At 44.9% G+C, this 23,237-nt stretch overlaps 1 protein-coding gene across 27 annotated transcripts in view; it reads left to right on the top strand.

Annotated features, from left to right (window-relative positions):
* Positions 1-23,237, top strand: part of EPB41L3 (erythrocyte membrane protein band 4.1 like 3) — a 146,018-nt gene that overhangs the window by 39,252 nt on the left and 83,529 nt on the right. For 8 of the 27 annotated variants that reach the window (XM_042797913.1, XM_032987638.2, XM_032987636.2 and 5 more), the window contains exon 1: positions 10,550-10,773. The exons of 1 other annotated variant lie outside the window; for it this stretch is intronic. The gene's annotated coding sequence lies outside the window, so the exon portion shown is untranslated. Of the gene's footprint in view, positions 1-9,533; positions 9,732-10,547; positions 10,778-12,233; positions 12,351-23,237 lie in introns of those variants that run through there. 18 more of the 27 variants (XM_042797915.1, XM_042797916.1, XM_032987645.2 and 15 more) reach the window with 9 other exon arrangements.

Genomic DNA, 23,237 nt, shown 5'->3' with positions numbered 1-23,237 from the left:
AAAAATGACCTTGCTCTCTGAAGGGTTTTGGCACTCTTGCACCCCCAAAAATATGTCGCCCCAGTTGTGGCAGAAACTCGAGGCTGAGTTCTTGAAGGATAAGCTGCTATATATCCTGCCTTTTTGCCTGGGTGGAACATGAGAACAGGCGCTCAGGTTTCATCGTTCATCTGTATAATCACTTTCAGGTTCCTTCAGAGAGTGGCAGAATCCCCCCAAAAGGAAAATAAAGCAGGACTTTGTATGCTTAATGCAAAGCAGAGGGTGGGTGTTGCGGGGAGAGATATGTGGAGGCTCTATACCACAAGACGCTGCTACAGCATCTTTGATACCATGCATTCAAATCCGCCCTGCGTAGTGGTAAGAGACATAAAGAGCAGTGGTGGTGGTGTGGCTATACTGGTCTAGAAGCGTCTAGAGGCAAACCTTGCCTCTCTCAGGGAAATGTTTTGCTTTGAGGTGAGCTCAGCCATTAAATGTCCTGCGTGGCCGTAGCGGGCAGGGAGCCTGTTGGACAAATCAAAGCGTGTGTTGTGATAGACGATCAGCATGTGCCATGCTGCCTGTCAGCATGCACAGAGCTACTGCATATGCTCTCTCTTGCCCGACAAATATCTAAATGGATATTTGGAGCGTTGGGCTTGGTGGTGGTAAGGATGGAATGTGGAGGACAAGAAGCAGAATAAAATCTTAGGAACAAAACCTTCCCCATACTTAATTTTCCTCTTTCCAACTTTTGTCCCCAAAATGTGAAAGGAACATAGGAGAGCAACTCGCTGAAGTCATCCAAACCCGCTAAAAGCTCTTCTATGAGTTAATTTTTCTGGTAGGCTTATGTTTCTTTTAAATTTCCTTTTTTGACTTAAAGTAACTCTTAGACTACAGATTAGCTGCTGTACAAAAAACAGTAAAATGGCCCAAACCTCCAGAAATTGATTCAATATTGAAGTCAGAATTGGAGGGTTTGGGACATTTTATTCCAAACTAATCGAATAATAGATTTTACTTGCCCTTGCAGAGGAAACAACCATGTGCTGCATATTGTGTAAATGCAATGGATATCAGTGCCACCATGTTTTTCCTTTGAGAAACTGTTTGTGGCTTTCATTGTTTACTCCTGAGAAGACACATAACTGCAGAAGTAAAATCTTAAAGTTAAAATACTCTTTCAACAGCCTTATTGCACATGTCTGGCACTTCATGTGCCAGTGAAATTCCAAATACCATGAGGTCTGGTTACTTTTGTTAAGAACACTGATAGTTCATGGTATGTGTTAGTAGGTGCAATGGCAATTGCAATTTTTTCCTAAGCAGCTTCATGGGTCAAGATACCGAAGTGCAAACTGATGTGATCAGTCACTGTGTTCTCATCAGGGTCCTGCAGGCAAGTTAGGAAACTGAAGAGAGGCACTGTTTATAAACCCTGACACTATTAACATGATTTTACCTTGCAACAGAGATTCCAGTCCCTGTTTTTCTGTTACTTTGTTTTGGGAGAAGAGCTAACATTAAACTTTTGAAAGTGTGGATGTTTGGCTACACCAATTGATACATTAAAAAGGACCTTGTGAGTAACTCGACTGATGTTTGAGCAAAATTAGTTCAAATGTGGGGGAGAACGCAGCCTGAATCTCTTCATGGGCTTTTTGTAAATACATTATTTTTGTATTTTATTTGTAACTACTGAGATGTGCTTACCTTTGGCTGTGATCAGTGGCACTGTGTTGGCCCTCAGATACACCAAATCAATGTTTGCTTGTTCCTTGATTTGGGTAAGGGATGGGAAGGCTGTATACTGTGTCACCCAGAAAACTGATTTTTTCAACAAAATCTCCCCCCCCACTCCCCACCCCTTGGAGGCAATGACAGGAATTGCTACTTTTATTTTACTACCAAGAACAAATTGTGTACCTATTTTCCCAGAAATTTTCTGGGAAGGAGGCAGAGCACCTCTTCCAAATGCAGGGTCCTTACATAAGCTTGTGCTTCCCTATCGGCCTTTTTTTCCTGAGTAACTTTTTTAAAGCAGGCGAGTTGGCCCAATGCTTAAGGCATCAAGGATGTTGCTTGGCAACTTTGGGCTGTGCGTGTGTCCCTCCGGGACCAGCCAGACAGATGTTTGCACACAGGATGACTGGGAGCAACCTGGTGGTGACCGAGCAAACCCAATCCTAAAATTACTGGTTCAGGGGATGTGTGGTAAATTAAACATTTGTACTGCAAGAAGCTGTTCATGATACTCGTTATTTGCAAAGTGTAAAAAGCTTTTCAAAAGGGTGAGAGGCTGAGATGCCTTTCTTGGGTATTTTTCAGTGCCTAGGGGACAAGTATGTATCGTTTGTCATTTGGGTGAGTAAAATTTTTCAGTTTAAAGCTGTGCATTGAAGATGATGGTTGGGTGTTTCCTTTGGGATTTTCCCCCTCTCTTTTAATGTAACAGTAACATTTTAATTATATTAAAAGGATTACTCTTCAGAGATACAAACCCAGGTCCCCCCAGGTTGTATTGCAGGTCTGTGTCCAGTTAGTAATTAGCTGCATTTTGGTTAGAAAGAAACCAGTGGAGTGTGACACTGCTACTTTTCTACCCCAGGATACAACATGCTGGGTGCACGCAGGGCACTTGCCTTTAAGGTATGCCAGTATATTTGCCAAGGGAAAGACGCAAAGAGATTGGTACCTCCTGATTTTAATCCATGAGTACTGACACTCAGTGTGAGTTGCAGGGGGAGTAAATTGTCGAAGCAGAGGAAAGGGATGGGTTTTTCCTTCTCTCACTACCTTCAACTCCATTTTACTGGCAGTGTCCCAATAACTGAATGTGAGACTTAAACTATGAACTGAATTAGAGCATTTTTTTTAAAGGTAATGCATTTTGAAAGCATCTGAGCATCTATAAACATAAGGTGGAGGAGCTCCTGGCTATGTGTAGAGGCTGTCAGCTGGAGGTGGACTGGTCCCTGGGAGCCCAGTCAGGCAGGTGCTGAAGGTTAGACATATCATTTTGAGCAATTGCTCACATAAATAGAGGCCGGTGGCCAACACCACGGTCTGATGCTGGCGTGGCTGCCAGGAGAGGCGGTGGTGTGGCTCTGCCATCATCCCCAGTTCCCACGTCACACCATACCCCCTGCTTCTCGGTCTCATATTGATGAGATCTCATGGGGAAGCGCAGTGAGAAACCAGTCAAGTTGATTGTCTTTGCCATTTGTAGTTTTAACTCAAATGGGTTTGCCTGCTTCTTCCCATGCCATCGCTAAGTTCTTGTAGTGGCTTGAAGGGGGCAGGACGGAGATGGGAAGGAGCAGCCAAACGGAGGTAAAGAGAGATACTTTTCTCCTGTCGGTAATGCAGACCTTTAAACTGTCTGGGAAAGTGTGACAGGCTGTGGGATGGGGACAGTCTGCAAGGAGCAAGGGCTATGTCTGGCCAGGTAGGCTGGGAGCAGCCAGGCACAGACCCATGCCCAGGGTTTGTGAAGAGCAGTCACTTCTGCTGTTAAAAATATTGTGTGAGGAAAGAAGTAAGAGCAAGAGGAGGCAGCGTACTGGGAACAAATGTACACTTTTCTACCTACAGACAGAGAATTTGCGCTGCATATTTGGGGTTTTGCTTTCTTGTGTCCTTCAATAAGCATATTTGGTAAATTAAAAACACCAGCCCTTTCCCTTTCTGTAAGTAAAGTTTACTTATTGTCAGCCATCAGATCTGAGATTTCTACTTTTCTGGCACTCTGAGAGAATAAAAATGGAGAGGGATAGTTTAACAGGAAAGTTAGCCGTGAAACCCCAAATTCTTCTTTAAACATGCAGGTTGGAAATGTTTTAATTCCAAGTAATCCTTGGAACTAAAGTAATCGGTTACTAAAGTAACCGTTCAAGGAAACAGCCTATGACATCTCAGCTTGCATAACTCTAAGACAGTACAGATATAGGATAAATTTGTTCATTCTTGAACAGTACTTCTTACCTTAATGACACTATAGTATTATGATAAACATAGTTATTCTTTGTACTTTAAGTAAGAACCTACCAGTGCTTCCTTTAATTGCTATTAGCCCTCATTAAGATGAGAGGTGAACTGTGCTGGGTGCTATGCAAACACTCATTAAAGTGCCTTCCCTCCCTGGTAAATATTGCAGCTTATGAAGACAAATGATATTAAAGCAGCTGGGGGGCTGTGGCTATCAACCTGGCCACTGAGAGTTGTTTTATTATAGATGTCATGAGGAAGAGGTATCTTAAAAAGAGATTTGTAGAAGGCAGTTATGATTCAGGATGGCGTTATTATTTCTGATAGTACTTAATAAATATAAGCATTGATTCTCCTTTGAGTCAGTGAGACTAGTTTATGCTCAGGGAAAACTCCTGCTTAAATCCTTCTCTGAATTAGATGTGTCATGAAAAGAAGACACAGAAGGGCTAAAGGTAGTTTTTTAACTAAAATGCGTGACTGGCTTTAATGACATGGAAAAGGGGGAAGGAAGGGGTCTGCTTTCCTCTTTAACACCTCACAAATAGGGCAAACCAGCATGCACTGTGGGAATAAGGGCAAAAAGCCAGAATTTAATGGACTAAAATAGATGGACTCAACAGAAGGCACCCCAGTAAAGGAGAATGATCTCTGTTGACCTCAGTGGAGGTGGTCGCAATCTAGGATACTCTCAGTCCTAGAGCTGCCAGTAGAAAATAAGAGTTGTCTTTGACTCCTTAATTGTTAGGCTGTTTATGAACCCTACTTAAAATAAATTTGTGTTAACTGCATATTGCATATCTTCTGTGTTTTCTGTTTCTTATAGTTGGTGTATATTAAATCAGAGCACAGTTAAACCACGGTAATGATTATGCATAGACAAAATAAATTAAAAATGAAAACCTTTACTGAGATAAAAAGTTCAGTGTATTACTCTGTCTGAAAACTACTTCTTGTCTGTTTTGGGCACAGCCTCAGGTACATCCCAAAGCATTTTAGTTCCATCAAATCTGGTTACCTTTGGTTCATAATGGAGGCTGGAGAACTACAGCAGGAGGTAATCTCTTGATAATCCAGTTAATGCTCTCAGTCAGAAAGTAGGTACAGATATGAAAGTGGCGAAAGCCAGTGCTGAATTAATTGCAGTAAATCTATAGGCAGGATTTCAGTTTCAGAAGCACTGGGGCCAAATTTACTGATTGTTCCTTCAGTAGTCTTAAAATGGGGTAAATTTGGCACTGATTGGCAGAGTGCAATTTACTTCAAATGGCAGACTGAATAAATCCCTGCACTGAGGTCAATAAACCAGTGTCACAAATAAATCTGACTTGCTGTGTCACTGAGCTGCACTAAGGGATATCTCACCTGAAGGTTTACTGCTTACAGATTTTAAGGCAATGGTAATATTGGCCAGTTAGTGGTCTGTGGGCATTATGTTTGCAGTGAGGGAAGACAGAAATAGAAGATTTGGTCTGATTTCTAAATCTTACCTTCATCTGCTGTCTCACAGTGATCACTCTTAATTATGAGAATTTTGTTTCATTGCCATGCAGAAGGCTAAGCTGCATGAGTCATGGGCAGAGCAGTTTGCTTTTAATAAATGGAAGTGGATACGGTAATAATAATAATAAAAAAAAAAAAAAAAATCTGTTTGACTCCAAACCCATCTACCCGTCTAGACAGATAGTGCCAAGCTCCTGTCTGCTAAGAAATATCTTCTTAATAATGCTGTAATAATGCTACTACTTTTACAGTACTTGCCATTTTTCCAAGTGCTGCACCCAGCTAATTCATCGTTGGCTGGGCTTGAGACGGCCTTTTGCTGTGTTTGATAGCATTTTTGTGTCTTGCTTTTTTGTAATGTGCTATTTTGAATGCCATGTCCAATCAATTAGGGAATCACAAGAATGTTTTTGCCAGCAGTTCCCAGGGCTGGGCAATAATCCTTGTCCCTACTCTTCCAGGGTTGCCTATTCATCCTTTCCTGGCAGAGATTGTATGTCTCCCCATTCCCCTTGCCTGTAAAAAAAAAAGCCCTTGTTGTGGCCAAATATTCTGCATGGGCCCATTTTCCTTACAGCTGCTCTACTCTGACTGGTACCCCATGGGGAAAGGGGGAGTTATGTGTACTGGCACATTTTCCATCCCCACCTCTAATTTACCTGCTTCTTGTCAGAGGCTGTCTTTGCCTTTATTCTTCCTTGGCTTTTCATGTCAGGAACAACTATTTTCCTTCCTCCCTCCCTACGCAGGGCTTTCCCAAGTCAGTTGCATGTGTTCACTGAAGGGAAGAAACTGGAAAACCAAAACCAATGGATGGATAGAAAAGGGAAGGGAGGGCAGAGCTTGCCGCCTGTTTTACCAGTTTGCCCAGCTTAGTGTTGACCTCCTGGGCTACTCTGGTGATCATATAGTTGGTTCCTGGTGTCTCTACAGCTATGTGCCTTCCTCCCCAAAGGGTTGAGTGCTGGGAGCAGCCTGGCTTCCAAACCAGCAAAGGGGCAACTTGGATGTACATCTAGCTCCTTGCGTGGGTATGAAGTGGAGGATCATGACCAGGAGAAAATGCAGGGAAGGTATATGGCACAAGGGGAAGGAAACTGCTTTGGAGGGGAGGAAGATGAAGAGATACCTCTTGTAAGGGCAAAGGAGGAATAGAGGTTTGGGAGGCACCTGGCCAAAGGTCTGGTGATAATGGAGGGAGGGGGAGAAGGGGCTGAGTGGGAATGGGGAAGGGGGTGTGTGGATATGGGAAGAGGAAAGGGGATGACCTGGCAGGAGCAGGCTGGGAGAGGTTTTCTGCAGTTGCTGAAATGGAGAGGGGATGGAGCGTGTGTAGCAGCACACAGGGAGCTTGTGCCTAGAGCAGCGAGACGTGAGAGGTTCAAAGGCTGCACGTTCAGGGCAAGCAAGAGTGTGTGGCATCCTGCATCCTGCCCAAGCCGGAGCTGCTTTTAAATGAGCAGAACACAGGAGTTAAAACCTTCTCGGTGGCAGGCAGCAGGGGCTGTGTGTCTGTCTGGGGGCTGGCGGGGCCTTTCGCAGAGGTGAGAAAGGAATGGCATGGGCTGCGCCAAGCCTGATGCCTCGGGAGTCGAGACAAGCAGAAACTCAAATGAGACCATTAAATTTATTTTCTCCTGACTACCAGGTCTGAAGCACAACCTCTAGAAAAGTGAGAAAATAGCAAAAATAAAACTATTGACCAATAGCAAGGCAGGAGATCAGTCTCTTCCAGTGCTGCCTGGACTTGTCATCCAAGACTTCTTTTGTGTAAGTGAACACTGGGGTAACTCCTGTGAAGTGCAGGGGGATTATTCATGTTTCCCACATGTACAAGGCATGTATGGATTCAGTCTTGCTCTAAATTACTGGAAGAACACTTTTTTTTTTTTTTTAAATAATAATTTTAAAATGCTGATTCAAGGAAACCTAAGCTTCTATGGAACTCCCATCTGACAGAAGTCAGGGCAAGCTAGCCAACTAACCCACTTTGGAATTAGAAAGTAACATTTTAAAATGGAAAAAAAAAATACTGTGAGTGTTGAGAACTCTGAAGCTTAGGCCCATATTGGTAGCCCAGAGGTATCAGCTACCTCCTATCTGTTGCAAAGGTTTCCTGCTTATAGGAACAGCCCATTAATACCACTTGATGTTTTGAGGTTAAATCAGTGTGCTGAAAGTCTTCTAGATCCTCGGATGAAAGATGCTATTATATATGCAGTATATCCACAAAAGGGATGACAGAGTATATTGTAACTGTGGGACAAATCTGCCTGCACTACTGCTCAAGGACAAGGTGTGTTGCTGTGAAGCACTAATATGCCAGCAGTATTATCTCTGCTTAAAAGCAGTGTCAACACCTTCCTCTGTAACGGGCAGTGTGACAGCTGCAAAAGGTTGAGCTGGTAAATCTTTCATTGTTTTTCAAATAATATTTCTTAAGTCTCCTAGCTTGCTTTTAAGGCTCGTTTTGATTCAAACCAGTTCAGTCCTTTTCTTACTTTGTTGTTTTGTTTTGTTTTGTTTTGTTTTTTTTTTTTCCTCTTCCCAAATCAAACTTTAACTCTCATGTGTCTTAGCTGTCAAGTCCATTCCCTTGTGATTCATGATGGCTTCCAGAGCTCCTGCTGGAGAAGAGTATACAAGTCTCTTTATTTCAACTGCATGACTGGTGGTATGCCCTCTCTTAGTTGATGGCACACATTTTCCTTTTGAAGTCTGTCTCTCTCTTATGCATGTTACAGTGTGCCAGATCTGCTAAATGGCACTCCTGCATAGCAGGTGAAGGGGGGCATGTGTCTTGCTATGATTCTACATTAAATACAGAGCAGCGCGGTTTTGCAGATCTGAGAAATGGTATGTCCCCTGCCTGCTGTTGAAACCTCTTTCTCATCTTAAATCCCACAGAGATGCTACTAATTAAAGATCTTTTTCCCCACCTCCTGATTCATATCAGAGGCCTGAATATAATTTGGATCTTATCATTTCGGGGAGCTCTCAAAATACGCTATCTAAAGAGAGAATAAGCCTAATTTATCTACTGTGTTGCAACAGGCCTGACGGTGTGGCATGAGAGCGTGTGGGTCTGTGGCTTTCCCTTAACCAGCCGTTGCTACCCCTCCCTTGGCCAGTTCCCCCCTGGAAAAGATCAAGTTCAGCTGCTTCTGGTCCCCCCAAGAAGTGAACAAGCAACACCACCGAGCGCCGTGGTGTGGTGGAGTCTCGGTTCCGATAGCCACTCATGTACGTGGAGTTAGTGGAGAGCTCATTTTTGTGCTCCAAGAGGAGCTACGTAGTTACCAAAATGAAATGATGGAAGCAGGATTATCCCCCTCCTCAGCAGCTTCTGTATGTGCTGGGAATTTTTGATGTTTTTTGACATGTGGCATGTTGTGGTCTGTACTGTAGTGAAAACTCAAAAGTAATTTTCAGTTTTACATTACCCTTTCTGGATGGGGAACTGATGCATGGCAGGACCTATATATTTTTTTTTCCTGTTTTGGTGATGCTGTTGAGTGAAATAGTGTCCAGATTTTAAGAGCATGTGGTCTGTCACTTGAAATTAAAATCGAAAAGGCTGGTACACCACCCCCCCCACCCTCCCCCCCAGCAAAAACCTTACGTGTAAATCAAAGCCAGACCTTGCCAGCACCCAGCTTGCTGCTTTTAATAAAGTTCACAGGGAGTCTCTCCATCGCTAGGGTTTGGTTGCAACGGCAGCAGCTAAACTCATCTCTCTAAATAGAGGAATTCATTTCGCTGAGCCAAAACCCAGCCGGATCCCTCCGGACGCAGGTGGAGGGTGGGGGGCTCCCTGCTGTGGGCCCGGGGCCCAGCTCTCAGCGCCCCCCGCTCGCCCCGCGGCATCAGGCGGCGGGGGGGTGGCGGGTGGGGGTCTGGCTCCAGAAACCTGCCGCCAGCCAGCTTTTGCCGCTCTTCCTGGCCTGCGCTGCTTTCACCCCCACCCCCCCTTTTTTTTTTTTTTTTTTTTTTCTCTCTCTCTCCTTTTTTTTTTTTTTTTTTTTTTTTTTTTTCCCCCTTTCCTTTTTCCCTCCCGCTCTCCGGAGGAGCCTCCGCAGCCCTGATTTGCTGGGAAGCGGCGGAGGCTCGCTCTGGGCAGAGCCGGGCTGCGCTGCCGCTGCTGACGCGTGGCCGCCGCCGGGAGCGGCCCCCCCCCGGCCCCGGTACCGCCGCCGGGAGCGGCCCCCAGCCCCGGTTACCGCCGCCGGGCCCCCCCGCCGCTCCCCACCACCAAGGTACCTTCCCGCCGCTCCCGCCCCCGGCGCGTCCAGCGCCCTCCCCGCAAGGGGAAGCGGAGGATATGCCCGGGGGGGGCGCGAGCAGATTGCATTTCCCCCCCCCCCTCCTTTTCTATTTTTTTAATTATTATTATTCTAAATGTATATGTATTTATATAAACCTCTTTCCTAGGAGCCATTTTTTAAGTTAGCAGCGGGGGGGGGGGGGGGCGGTGTCTGCATGAGGCCGGGATGCCCGGGGGGGGGGGGTGGGGGGCAGCGGGGGGGAGGCAGAGAGCGGTGCCCCCCCCCCCCCTGCAGAGCAGGGCCCGGCGTGGGGAGTGGGAGGGACGGACGGACAGACAGACGGACACACGGCTGCTCCCGCCGCAGCTGTGCCGATGGGGGGGGTTGGGTGGTGGTGGTGGGGTGTGTGTTACAATTTTTTTTTTTTTTTTTTTTTTTTTTTCCGAGCGATACGCATTTCTGTGGGAAACTTCTGTAGGCGGCAGAAGGGGGGGGGGGTGCCTGGCTCGGAAGGGTGCACCCAGACACAACACCCCCCCACCCCCCCCCGCTCCTGCCCCGCTCACCTTGGGGGGGGGGGGGGGCACAGCGCCTGGGCGGTGCAGGGGAGAGTCGGGCCCCCCTCACCGCCCGGACGGGGCTGGGCTCCCTGCGGTGGGGGGGGGCCTGGTCTGCACCCCCCTCAAATCCGCCCCCCCCCCCCCCCCCGCCCCGGCCGTGCCTTCTGCAATGCGGTGGGTGTGGTTATGTACGGAGCACATCGCAGCCCCGGACCGCTGCAGTGGCAGCGCCGCCCCCCCCCGCTCCCGCCCCACGGACCGCGGCCGGCAGCGGGGGGCCTGGGAGCCGCCGGGCCGGGGCTGCCCCGCCCCGCCCCGCCGGGGCCGCCCGCGGGGAGGAATCGCGCGTGGGACGCGCTGCCGGCCTCGGAGCGGGCTTCCAGGTGCGCTGGAGCGGCGGCCCGGGCGCTGCTCTCGCCCCCCCCCCCCACGCGTGTCCCCGCGGAGCGCGGCGTGGAAGTGACGGTACTCGGGTAGGTCTGTGGGGAAAGGGAGATGGAGAACGCGAGTGGGTGGTCGGCAGAAAGGCTGTGTGGGTCCCATCCTCCCCCAGCCCGGCTGCGGCCCCTCGCAGCTGAGTGACGAGAGAGGGGCTGAGGCGGGGGGGGGGGGGGCCGGGAAATAGTTTTTTCGCTTTTTAGGTTTTCTCGGTTTTCATTAAGAGTTGAAACTTTATTATACATACTGAGAAGCAGGAGAACTCGCAGTGCTATGATCATCGCGAGTAGCAAAGTATAGCCAATCTGGCTTTATGTTTTCTAGATTTATTATTTTTTTTTTTTATTTTTCTTGGGGCTGTGCTTGAGGAGGAGGGTGTTTGGTAAAGGTGGTTATCGCTCTGAATGCTGTTCTCCAGGGTGTGCTTGTGTTTGAGGTAGAGAAGGAAAGTATTTCCTCAACTCAATATGCATGTTGCTTGTAAGTTTGAAGGGAAAGTACCTACGGTTGTTGAAGTCTTTTCTGTCAAAATGATTGCAAGCCAGAGGCCTGCTAGCAAAAAAAAAAAAAAAAAAAATCTCAAAAGCTGTGAGTTAGGTGTGTCCCACGTGCATCCATCTTTTTATAGTGTGGCAAGTCGGATGATGTCTTTTTCATTTTACTTTTAATATTGTCAACATTTGTCTGTGTCTATAGAAAGCTGACAGATCTGTATGAAGAGAAAAAGTATAACTAAATCTCATAGAAAATGAGAATATAAGGAAAATATGTACGTTTTTGACCAGTAAGTCTTGGTGAGATGCGATCGAGTGTATACTTTTCCTCTAAATCTACGGCGAACAGTTCTTTCATAGAGTATTAAAAGGTCAAGATCATGGTGCTGCATCACTCGTGGTTAAATTCATGGGTCTTGCTGCACCTGTGTGTGTATATGCCTAACATCGTGTAGGCAAATACTGCTGTGCTGGTCTCCCTGGGTTGGAAAGTTTCAGCTCTAACGTGAGGATGAGACCTGCATGGCAATAAGGTGAGAAGAGAGCCCCAGAGCACCGCATTAGAGTAAGAGCCACTGGAAGTTTATTCCTTACGGCGCTGCTTGAGCCGTCAGCGTGCTGCAGACCCGCACGCTGCAGCAGAGAACATGAAACACATTGGGAAGCATTAAAAACCCGCTGGGTTTATTTAATCAGAACGGCACAGCCAGGGCCTCTCCCCAGGCTAACTGCAGGCAGTCGCATCCCTCTGTTAGGGATGCAGCTGATGGCCTTTTCTCCCCAAAGGCTTCCCCCTCTGACTGAGGAGCTGGTGGGATGCCTGGCCGGAGCTCAGCTGATGGGAGCCCGCTTCTGCGGCGTGCAGGTTTCGCCTTCAGGAGGAGAAGGAGGTGGAGATGGAGGAGGAGGAGTGGAGGGGGCACCAGGGTGTGGCAGCATCCCCAGTCCCCTCCGTGCCTCCGCCTTGGCTGCTCGGCGCAGGGTGGGGCTGGGGCTGTCTGCTGGGGAACTGCAGCAAAACTGGAGAGGTCTAATTTTAGTTGGGGTTTTACTCTCTCTTCTGAAAAGGAGCAAGTGAAGGTGAAGCTACAACCTACATAATTTTTGATTTAAACTAGGTGAGGCCTTTTTTTTTTTTTCTTTTTTCTTATAGTGGAAGCCTGCTGAATATTTACTCTTTCATGGAAAAAAATTACTGTTCACAGGTTTTTCTTTGAAGGCTGAGGGAATTTTATGTGGGCACCGGTGGTATGTTTGACCCACAGTAGCATGCTCACACCTATGTTTGTTAGTTTTGTTGTTTCGTGTAGTGCTTGTGAATCCCTTGGGGGCTGTGCATGGTTATTTTTTAAAATACATAAAATGTCACACTTCTGTATTTCAGGCATGATCTTGAGTTAGCAGAAAGTTCTTGAATTGTGTTAAATGTGTTATTCGTGGCGGGTGACATTCAGACTTGTTTCATGGAAGTCTCATGTACCAGTAAATGACTGCTTGTTGTCTCAGAGAAAACATCAAACCATTTATAAGCAGTTATAAAAGAATACTTGTTTCTCATGAGATGAAGCATCAGCTTTATCTCTTGAGCTACAGTGTTTTTGACATGGAGGTATTAATAACTGTGTGACTTTATCACATCGAAATGCATCCTGGGGTGAGAATCTGTGTACATTCAGTGCGCATTAAATGTATGTTGGGCTTTGAAAACAAAGGGTTGATCTGCGCAGGGAGGGCTGTTTCGTGAGTCTGCAGGATTGTGCTTTTTCAGTGTGCATAGCATGGCCTTGGGATATTGTGTCTTAGCATCTTACTCATCACATTTTTAACTGGAAATACGTTATGACTGCAGAGTTTGAATTTTTAAAGTGTTTTGTTAAGACATAATTTCTCTTTAGTCAACTGAGAATAAATGCATACGTATAACTGAAAAATATCATTGCTGTCAACTAAGCTAAAAATTAAGCTGAAAACGTATTTATTCCCAAGGATCATGATGGATTGTTTTTATTTGGTACAGAAGTTACAGAGTATGTAGAAGAGTATTACTCAGAGCTAGACTTAAATAAGCATTACTAAGCAGTTTGAATCAGTATCATCAACGGAAGCCTTTAAAAGAGGTGAACTATTGAAAAGATGATGGATTAGCTAGGTTTTGTCACATGTTTGTCTTAATTTTTCATCTCCTGTATTAGCCATTTCTAGTGGTTGGGGAATGGTCCGATTCTAAATGTGTATATGAATACATAGCACTTCCTCTCACATTAGCTGGCTAGAAACACCCAAAGAGAAATGCTTGTTTTCTTTGGAAAGATCTCCATTTCTTAAAATGAACAGCATGGGTTGTGGAGAAGAGGAGTGTAAGCACTTATCTTGGCTTTGGTAAGAGAAATCCAGTGGGCCCTTTGCTCCTGCCCCTGCCATTCTCAATTGTTGTCACCGTAAGCATTGGTGCAGAGGGAACTGGGGAGGATTGCCGAGGACTTAATAGCTGTGGAAAAGCAGAAATGGGTCAGTATTTGGGACAACTGAGTTAATCTGAGACAATGTGCTGTATAGACAGCAAACTCGGTGTCTCCTGCACCCTTCCTGAGTAATTGATATAATGCAGTTTGAGTAATTGTCAGCTTTTTGTCTCTGGAGGAGAATGAAATCTTTACTTTTTACTTGGTCTCTGACTGTATCAGTAGAGATGGTTGTTCTTGAATAAAACAAATAAAAGCAAAAAGGAAATTATAATAATCTTCTAAATCACCAATCTATGTACATCCTATGGGACGCAGTATATGAAAGGGTACTACATAGATAAAAGTTTAAAAAGTACATAGAAGTAAAAAAAAGGGGAATATACTCTTTTTTACATAGACCACTTCAATTTTTACCCCTTCCTTTATAGATCTTGGAAATACTTTGTGTACTACAGACAGAGAATCCCTTTCAGTGGCTTTACTACCTATCAAAACTGATCTGTTGGCAAGCTGAGAAACAAAAGAAGTACTGAAATCTGCATGAGGATCACCCACCAGATGTTTGATCCCACTGAGAAAAGTCTTTATAGTTTGGAGGGTTAAAGAAGAATGTGGAAACTGGGGACTTGGAGCATGTGTGGGGGGTAAAGGGCTAGAATAAATGGAAAGCATATGTGAATATAAAATATTTTGGGATGGGGGGGGGAGTGTGAAGAGAAAAAGCAGGATACAATTTTGGATACGTGCTCACGTGCATGTATTTGTATGAAATGTATGTTTACTGACAAACGTGACGGAAGGGAAAAGTCATAGCACTGCTTTAATGAGTTAGAGGTGGGAGAATAAAACTCCCGCATGAAATGAAGAATGCTTGATGTTTCTGTTTTTGGGCTGTGTTAAAACCTGAACAAGGCATAGCGTACGTCTGTCACTTGGCTTTTACTGCAGCATTTTTTCCTAAAACAGGGGCTGGATTTTGATCCCAGATGGGCAGCAAGTAGCAAGCAGGAGAATGTCTTTGAGGTGGGAATGGCTGACCCTGGTGGGTTCTTGGTTGGAGCCCTGTCGATGGACAATCGGATGTTCATGGGAGAGAGGAAGGGAAAACACCCGTCTCCAGCCTGTGTCAGACCAGAGCAAGCTGCACACTTAACGCCTGTGGTTTTGGTCTTCTCTTTAATCGTGTCCTGCTCCCCCAGCCAGGCTCTTGACTGTCACTCCCACCGCAGATCCCCTTCCCCCAGCTGTGGTCACTGACTGGGTGGCCCTTCCTTTGGGCTCCTTGGCAGGGTCCCTGCTGGGGCAGGAGCCTCTGGCACTGTCCATCCTTCCCAACACCCAGGAAGGTGGCCAAGCACCTTCCCCACTTCCCCTCTTCCCGTGTGGGATTATCCCTCCCCGTTCCTCATCCTCAGAGCATCATCCCTTGCAGTGTCTCAGGCTCAGCGCTCTCCACCTCCCCAGAGGAGTGGAGGAGGTGAGTAAATCCTGGGAGGCAGCCACACGCCGGGGTGCACCAGCAGCCTTTCCCCGGTGGCAGGAGGTGACGCTGCGCTCCCGGCGGCTGGGGAACGTGACATTGCTGGTGGTGATGGAGCAGGAGGAGTCCCTGGGGGTGGAGGTTACCTTGTTTACTCCTTATGAGTCTGAGGGCAATTATGTGTAACACCTCCTGGTTTCCTAGGACATATTGGCTGCAAATAAAATCTTGTTTAATAAGCCAGTAAATGCAAGCAGGCTGTGAAGAGGAAAAAAAAAAAAAAAAACCTCTTCCAGACCTAGGAAACATATGTTTACTCTAACTGAGAGACCTGTTCTTGCACCCTGACTCGCGTCGGGGAGTATCTTTATCTGCCAGTCTTCCCACAGAGATTGGTAAGCCTGTCTGTGAAGCAAGGCTCGATTCGGTTTAGACAGAGGTATCAAAATCTCACCCTGCCAAATCATAGCTTAGGTCAGGAAGCTGTAATATCTCTAAGGACCCTGGAGATGATGACTTCACCAAGTCCGCTGAATTCATCACTGTTTTCTTTCAGTTAAGTTACTGCTATTGCAGAGCAAGGCTTGGGGCAGACAGTGCTCAGCCCCTCTGCTCCCCAGCACAATGGCATTGCTGCAGGGGCCCCACAGCTGCGCTGGGGTCAGTATACAGATATATACATCTATACAGAGAGAAATGTTGCTGCTTGCTTATGGGAAGTACTTACAGCAAGAAACCTAGTACCTCTGGTTTGTTCCTAGTAGCAGTTCTTAACCTTGCTTATCAGTAAATGAGATGTTTGATAAAGGTAGAGATGGTGGGTGAGGCATAAAAGTATGCTCTCAGGAAAGCAGGGTCTTTTTGGTTTAGCCAGATAGTCTTGGTGGTCTGGGTACTGGTTGCACAGAGGCCTTTGCATGGGGCATCTGGCACTGGCGTTGGTTGGGGAGGGTGATGGGCAGCTGCCTTTTCAGAGGTCAGTGTGTCACTTTGTCTTGAAGCAGGAGTAAAACACAGGTCTCGCTCCTGCTTGAGGGGCTGGTGTTGGGCAAACTTGCCTCTTGTTTCTTAATTGATCACTTTAATATGGCAGTATGTTGATAGTTTAACTATGCGGCTCACAAAGCAAATACCAATGTAAAATCTTGAGAACAGCCCTGGAAGGATAGGCACAGCTGCAGAGTTGAAAGGTGAAATGAGATGGTGGTTTCTTTACCTTGGAATTTGTCTTTGCCATTTCTTCCGTCTCTCTCTTTTGGATCATTCCAGAAGGCTGAAAGTTTTGGTTAATTACATGTGCATAAAGGGAAACACTGTAATGTAGTTTCCATGTACTGGAGCATTATTCTTGTACAGCTGGAGCTGGCAGCCTTTCATTCCCTTACCACCTCCTTTTTCTCCTAAAAATAGCTGCACACTACAGTGGGATTACAGGAGAGACAGAAGAACGTTTCCTGAGCAACAATTTTTGCCGGGCGGTGGTTGAGGTAGCATCAAGAGCAGATTTTAGGGAAATCGGAGGGAGCTATAAATAGGAACAGAACAAAATGGGACAGAGGCAAAACTGTGGTGAACGAGGCTGCTGGGTGGGAAGTGTATGGATGGTGAGGTTCACTGGGCTGTGTAACAGCCTGCCTGGGGAATTGGGAGAAACCTCAGCACTTGAATCATTCAGGAGTTGCCGAGACAGAGCACTTAGCAGCACCATATGGGTAGCAAACTCATGGTGCAGATAGGAGGCGTGGGGAAGATGACCTAATTTCCATCTCTGATTTCCATGATTTATTAAAGAGTTTTGCAAGATTTCTCTTATCAGGGTTAGATCTGGAATTCGAGGCATGGCAATTAGGAGGGTCCTTTAATACTGTGCCAGCACAGTGTTGGGATTTGGTCACTTACTTGCGGGGCAGCATGCTAAGTGCAGCAAATGGAGGCTGTGGACAGGCTCTACGCCACTTTAGATCTGGTATTGACACCGGTTTGCATTCTGTGTTCAGTCCTGTCCTTAATACCTCTAGTCCTTACATAGATTATAATAATATATCAGTGGGCTATAGTAGATATCTTGGAAAAAGGTAAAAGTAAAAAAATATAACCACTACCCACAACCACTTCCCATGCCACCCTATTTAATGACATCCTCCAGAACTAGAGAATAGCTGATTTGTCTTAGTTTATTCTGATCTTGGAAATCCCTCTGTGCCTGTAATAGGTTGGAGAAGAAGAGTGAGTAGACAATGCTTCTGACCCTGCCAGTTGTCCAAGGCAGGGAGGAAAGACAGCTCCCACTGCCTTCATCAATATATTTAAATATATTCAGCTAGGCTTTCTGTCTGCATAAACCATGCACTTGCATTTGCACATAACTAAATATGTCACACTATTAATTGTGATGGTGAAGTGCTGGTATAACTAGAGTTTACTATGGTGAAGTGCTGGTATAACTAGAGTTTACTTGAAAAGCTTGTCTTTGTCTTCAAAGTGTTGGCGATGAGGCTGCTGTTTCTGATCTATACCCACTGACCACAGTTCTTGCAAAGCTGAATGAAACCATCCAGAATTTCACATTTAAAGTTTGGAAGTATTTTATCCTCATTTACTAGTGGTGTGACACAGATTTCTTGACTTTCTCTTCATTGTGAGAACCCCAAACTATTTTTCTTACATTCGCATCATATATAAACCATTAACATTGTCATTAGCTTCTCTGCTAACACGGTAATGCAGAGCAGTAAAGCCAGTCCTTTTCTTAGCCTGAGGGGACAGTGATTGAATTAAGGATGCAGAGCTGAAGAATAGAAATAAATTCCTTCTTAAATTTTTATCAACTTCCCACTGCCATGCTATAGTAATAGATATAAAATGTCTCTTGCTGGTAGAGGGAAAATGCAATGGTTTTAGGGTTACCTACGGAGTCAAGGCGGTTGTAGTTTCTGCGTTACAGTGGCCAGAAGGATACCAGCGGCTTCCATAACAGGAGTGTCTGTATTAAACTCTACCTGGTTTTGGACTCCCTTCCTCTTCAGATCTGTTTTTGTTTTTTACCTATCTGTCATGAAGACGTGATCATTCCATTTTCCCCATCCCTTGTTGTTCTGAGTCACCCCACCCCAGCAGCAGTTTGGTTATTGCACTTTATTTTACTGTCTGCCTCTGTCCTGCATTTTTCATCATCTGAAGCACTGCTTTCAAACTCTTGCCGATGTTTCTTCTATCTAAAAGCAAGGTAGCTGGTATGAAAGAACGTGCCCCCTGTGACCTGATCCTGTGATGTTGCTTTGAAGAATGCAATCAGTGTAGTTACGCTTTCTCCTTCTAAGGAGTTTGTGGAAATCAATACAAGTGTTTTAATATCTCCATAGATTTTTCCAGAAATCTTGATGTGCTTTTTTTTTTTTTTTTTTTTTTAAGTAAAAAAATGCTGGTGTGCAACAGATGATACAGCAACAAGCATCGTGTTATAAAGATACATATTGCTATAAGAAGATACCTGTCATTCTCTAGCTTCCAAGCACTTATATAAAGGGATAAAAGAGATACCTTAACTCCATGCTACATTTCATAGTTTACTAAAACCACTTTGCTACCTTCTTTAAAGGCACGCCAGGGCTGTTGTTGTTCCTAACCCACAGAACTGCGAGTCTGCTTCCTTGATAGTGTCCTCTGCGCCTGAGTTGCTGTTGTAAGAAGAAAAATCGCTGCAGGATGGGACTTGGCAAACAAATCAAGGTCTCGGCCAAGGAAATGCATTGTCTGTTCATTCTCTAAACAAAACTAGTTCAGCCGAAGGCGAGTGTTTTGTATCTGGTTTCCACTGGCTGTATTTTGATTTTGTAAAGTATATGTGATAAGCAATTATTTCTGCTTACATGTTGTTGTTTAAGAAATAGTAGTGGTTAAATACTTCTTAATTAAATGTTGGCTGCTGAGCCTGAAAGAAACTGTCCAGAAATTCAGAAAGGGTAGCACAAACATTAACAAGATTCTGAATAAGTGTTTACATGATGAACAGGATTATTTCCTACTTAAAAACATACTAGTTTGAGACATGGGCTGAGCAGAAATCACTCTTTGACTAGTGGCACATTTAAGCCCAACATCTTGAGATTCTCAAGCAAGGAATCATGCTTTCTGGTGACATTTGGCCTTTGTTTTAAGACCTTATATAACCTACTCAACTTTAACCTAGTGTTCTGAAATTGTGGTATATGGAAACCCCATTTTAAGTTACTCTGTGGAAATTTTTAGAACTTTATTTTTTTTCTGAATTCTGGTTAGACACATAATAAGGAAATTATTGATCAGTAATATTAGAGAGATACAAATCTGGTACCTAAGAGTAATATTTAACACCACTTAAGATGACAGCGCTCTGCAAAATGCAAGGTATCTTCCAAAATTGAGGTGGTAAGACATCATGACGAGTGTACTCTGTTAGAAAAAGGCAACTCCTTGAAAACTTAGTGGAAGCTTGGGGTATTTATTGCCTTCTGTAGGGAAATGAAGTAGTGACTGGTAATAGGTAAGGCTTTCCTTCAGGCATGAGTGAAAAACTTTTAAAGCTCTTTGGTCCTCTTTGCCAGAGCTGCCAGTGCAGAACAAACTGCTCTTTCCAGGTGCAGATAAGACCCTCAGTTTTATTTCTCTGTCACCTTCCTTGCAAATCATAGCATTTCTTATCAGTGGGGCTGCTCAAGGCCCTCCCCTGCTTTGGAACACCAAAGCTAGGAGGTAGCAGTGGGGGCAAGGACAGAGGTCCTGGGTGCTCCTGGCTGCAAGGAGAAATGCTTCACCCTGGGTTGCTGCAAGACGGCGCTTCCCCATCTCAAGGATGTTCTGTAGTAGCTCCTGGAGCTGGCAACTGACTGACTGATCTGCTTCATCCTTTGTTGTAGGCACCATGAAGATTAATAAATCAGTTTGTCAGGTGAAAATTTAAATTGCATCAGTCACACCTCTTGTAGAGCTATCCTGTGATTAAAAATGACAAACAGCTTTCAATGAAACACTTTTTTCACGTTCTCCTAACCTCTTAAACCATACGTATTTGAAGCTTAAGCGTGTCATGTGCACTCTTCAAAATTCACCTTTAAAATTATATGTTTAATGTAAGGAGGGAGAAAAGTTTCACCCATAGTTTAGATAGAACTGAAAGTGTATTAATTTCCGCTTAAAACATTGACCTTTCTTGCCTTGCTGCTAGGAACAAGCCATAGCTGTCCAAGCTTTGACTTTATACCTGTCTGGTGTGATCTCTTCGCTAAGCAGCAATGCTTTTAGACTTGACAAAACCTGAATGATTAATCTGCTGGTAGCCTACCAAAATAAGCTTATGGTAGCCGATAAATCCTGCACAGTTACTGAAATATTTCGCAATGTTAAAACCTTAATGTTAAATTGTTAACCTCAGCCAGCAGGCTAGAATTGAAAACGAATGTGTTCCTTTCCTGAAGGTGCCCCACTTTGTTTAAATAACAGATAACTTTCAGCAAGGCTTCAGCCTCCATCCCTTATGAAACCATCCTGCGGTTTTCAGAAACGTGAAGGCTGGATCCAAGCACTCAATTTATCTCTGCCACGTGGGGCAGAAGGCAAAGCCAAAGCACACTATGACTCCTAAACACGTTAAGAGGAGACACGGGGGTGACTGACCCCGAACATCCCCACATCTTCATCGGTAGGCGACGCTGCGATCGCTGCGGGCTGGTGCGCTGCCGGGATTGCTGGTGGACGCTCGCCAGTCGCGTTATGAGTGGAGCCCACTCAGTGTTTGTAACGAGAGCGCTGCGGCAGTCAAGCAAGCGTCGCCCTACCCTACAACAGATTGTATTTGTGGATGTTGCTCCTGGTTTGCGGTGCGTGGAGTTGCAGGGCGCTGGGATTGAGGATGCCGTGTGCGGTTATCCAGCCTTCAGGCTTGGGGTGAGGGAGCTTTGTGGACTGAGAGGCTCAGCAGATGTCCCAGATATTTGGGGTGCATGGAAGGTACGCGAGTTTGTAGCTGTCCGGTGGGGTTTTCATGTTCTGGATCTGAAGGGCTTGTGGGTCATCGTTCTCCTGAAGCCCACGGTGTGTGTGCACGGGGTGTCTCACTGCCCTGGCCTGCTGTGTTCAGCTGCCCCAGGGTCATGTTATGTCACATTACCAAAAAATACAGTGTTTGCTTCAGACATCTCCCATCCTTTTTCAACTGTGAAGCCAGTAATTTTATCATAAAATACAAAGTCTTCTTGAACACTGTGAAAATAGCATCAGGCAAAAGTGTTGCCAACCATCTCTACTGTCCAAGTAATAATTTACATGAATGTGAAAAACCCCAATTTACTGTTGCAATCTAAAGTAAGATGTTTGGTCTTTCATTACTTTTACTCAAAAGGTCTTTCTAAATCTTAATTCTTTCATCTCAGACCTGCTGTTTAAACTTTGGGCTTGGATTGAACAGCTTTGTGAGTTGTGGTGGTTATACAGCTCTTTCCAGTGTATTTTCCATGCAAAATGTGGAAGCATTGCAGCGTTTATCCATCAGTTTTCAAACTCTTTGCACTCCACCTGTTGGCACTAGAAAAATGCATTCATTTAATTATTAAGATAATACTACTTGGCCATTTAATTTCTCTAGTAAAAGAAGGGACAAGTTGTAGAGAATGGAAGGTTTTTAGCCTAAAACCCGTAAGAGGTAAGAGGCTTTAGTCCTAGCCCATGGACTTGGAAACTGGAAACAGGTCTTTTTAGGGACTGCTTAGAAACAAATGATGGATATTGGTGCCATCTCTGAGTGTGGCAGCTGGAAAGTTTAATTATAGGCTGGAAAGTCAGTCAGGGATTAAGGAAAGTGTTAGCAGAAGGGGTGAATGTTAATGACAGCTGTTTGCTGTAGGTTTCAAGGAGGCAAAGTACATATAGAACATAAATAAAGTGTAGGGCCAAACATACTCACTTTGAACAGTCAGAAACTCCAGGTCACTTGTTCCTTGACACGTGAACCTGGTTTGCATGAAATCATTGTAACAGCTTACACACAGAGAGGTGTGTGTGTGTAGAGGACGGCGAAAATTCCTGCCTTTGTTTCAGAGCCCTCTGCATGGGCGAGCTTGTGGTCACTGTTGGAAAACAGCACCTGGGCCAGGGATAAATATAAATCGGGAGAGAAGCATGTGCCTGCATCCACATTAGGCGAGGGACATTGGCCTGAGAGGAGGAGATCTGTACAGTGAAATGTTTGGGGATGAGGACTTGACACACACATGCTTTGCGCTGGCTTTTCTCTGGTCCCAAACAGCACGCTGGCTGTGCCTGCTGAGACCTGCAGATTAAAACAAGTTGGAAAAACCATGCCCACTGAGTGTGAGGGTTGTAAATACACTGTAGCTCATGTTGCAAACTCACACGGGTAGCTTGAGAGAAAATTCCAGATCCTTTTGCCTTTAAAAGTGTGTAAATTGAGAAATAATTCTGCATCTGCTTAGGGTATCTATAAATCCTGTTGTACAGATCAGGCACCACTGCTGATACCAGCAATGATGCAAATTGCTAGGACAGTTACAGCCAATACAGTGTTAAGGCTGAATCATTCTTCCCTTTCTGTTTTTCTCAGGGCTGAGTTTAGGTTTTCTCATGCAAGTACATTTGGTCTGGTCTGAAAATAGCTTTTATTTTTTTTCTTCTTCTATGGCACAGGTTTTTCACTATATACATTTTGTTTGAATGAGGAGGAGTTGAAAGGAATGTGTGCCAGACTTAAGCTTGCTAGGTGCACACATGACTTAACAAATCTGGTTTTTAACACACTGCAGTAATCAGAGGTCATCCTCTGAGAGGATAAAGAATGATAACACTGGAAGAAAGAAAAAAAAAAAAATTAAAAAAAAAAAAAACAACAACAAACAAACCCCACCAAAAAGAAAAATCCTAAACACTCAAAAGCAACAACAGCAAAAAAACCTGCAAAATCAAACCAAAAATCCAGTGTTTCTGTTTTTAAGAGTGTTTAAAACAGACATGCGATAGGGACTTGGGGGAGTTTCTATTCTTATGTCAAAGGGTAATAGCATATATGGAGA

The sequence above is a fragment of the Tyto alba genome, unplaced genomic scaffold (genome assembly GCF_018691265.1).
Source record: "Tyto alba isolate M040663 unplaced genomic scaffold, T.alba_DEE_v4.0 Super-Scaffold_27, whole genome shotgun sequence".
In the NCBI taxonomy this organism is placed as follows: domain Eukaryota; kingdom Metazoa; phylum Chordata; class Aves; order Strigiformes; family Tytonidae; genus Tyto; species Tyto alba.
The sequence above is the reverse complement of the archived record's forward strand: the minus strand, read 5'-3'. Positions and strand labels throughout refer to the sequence as shown.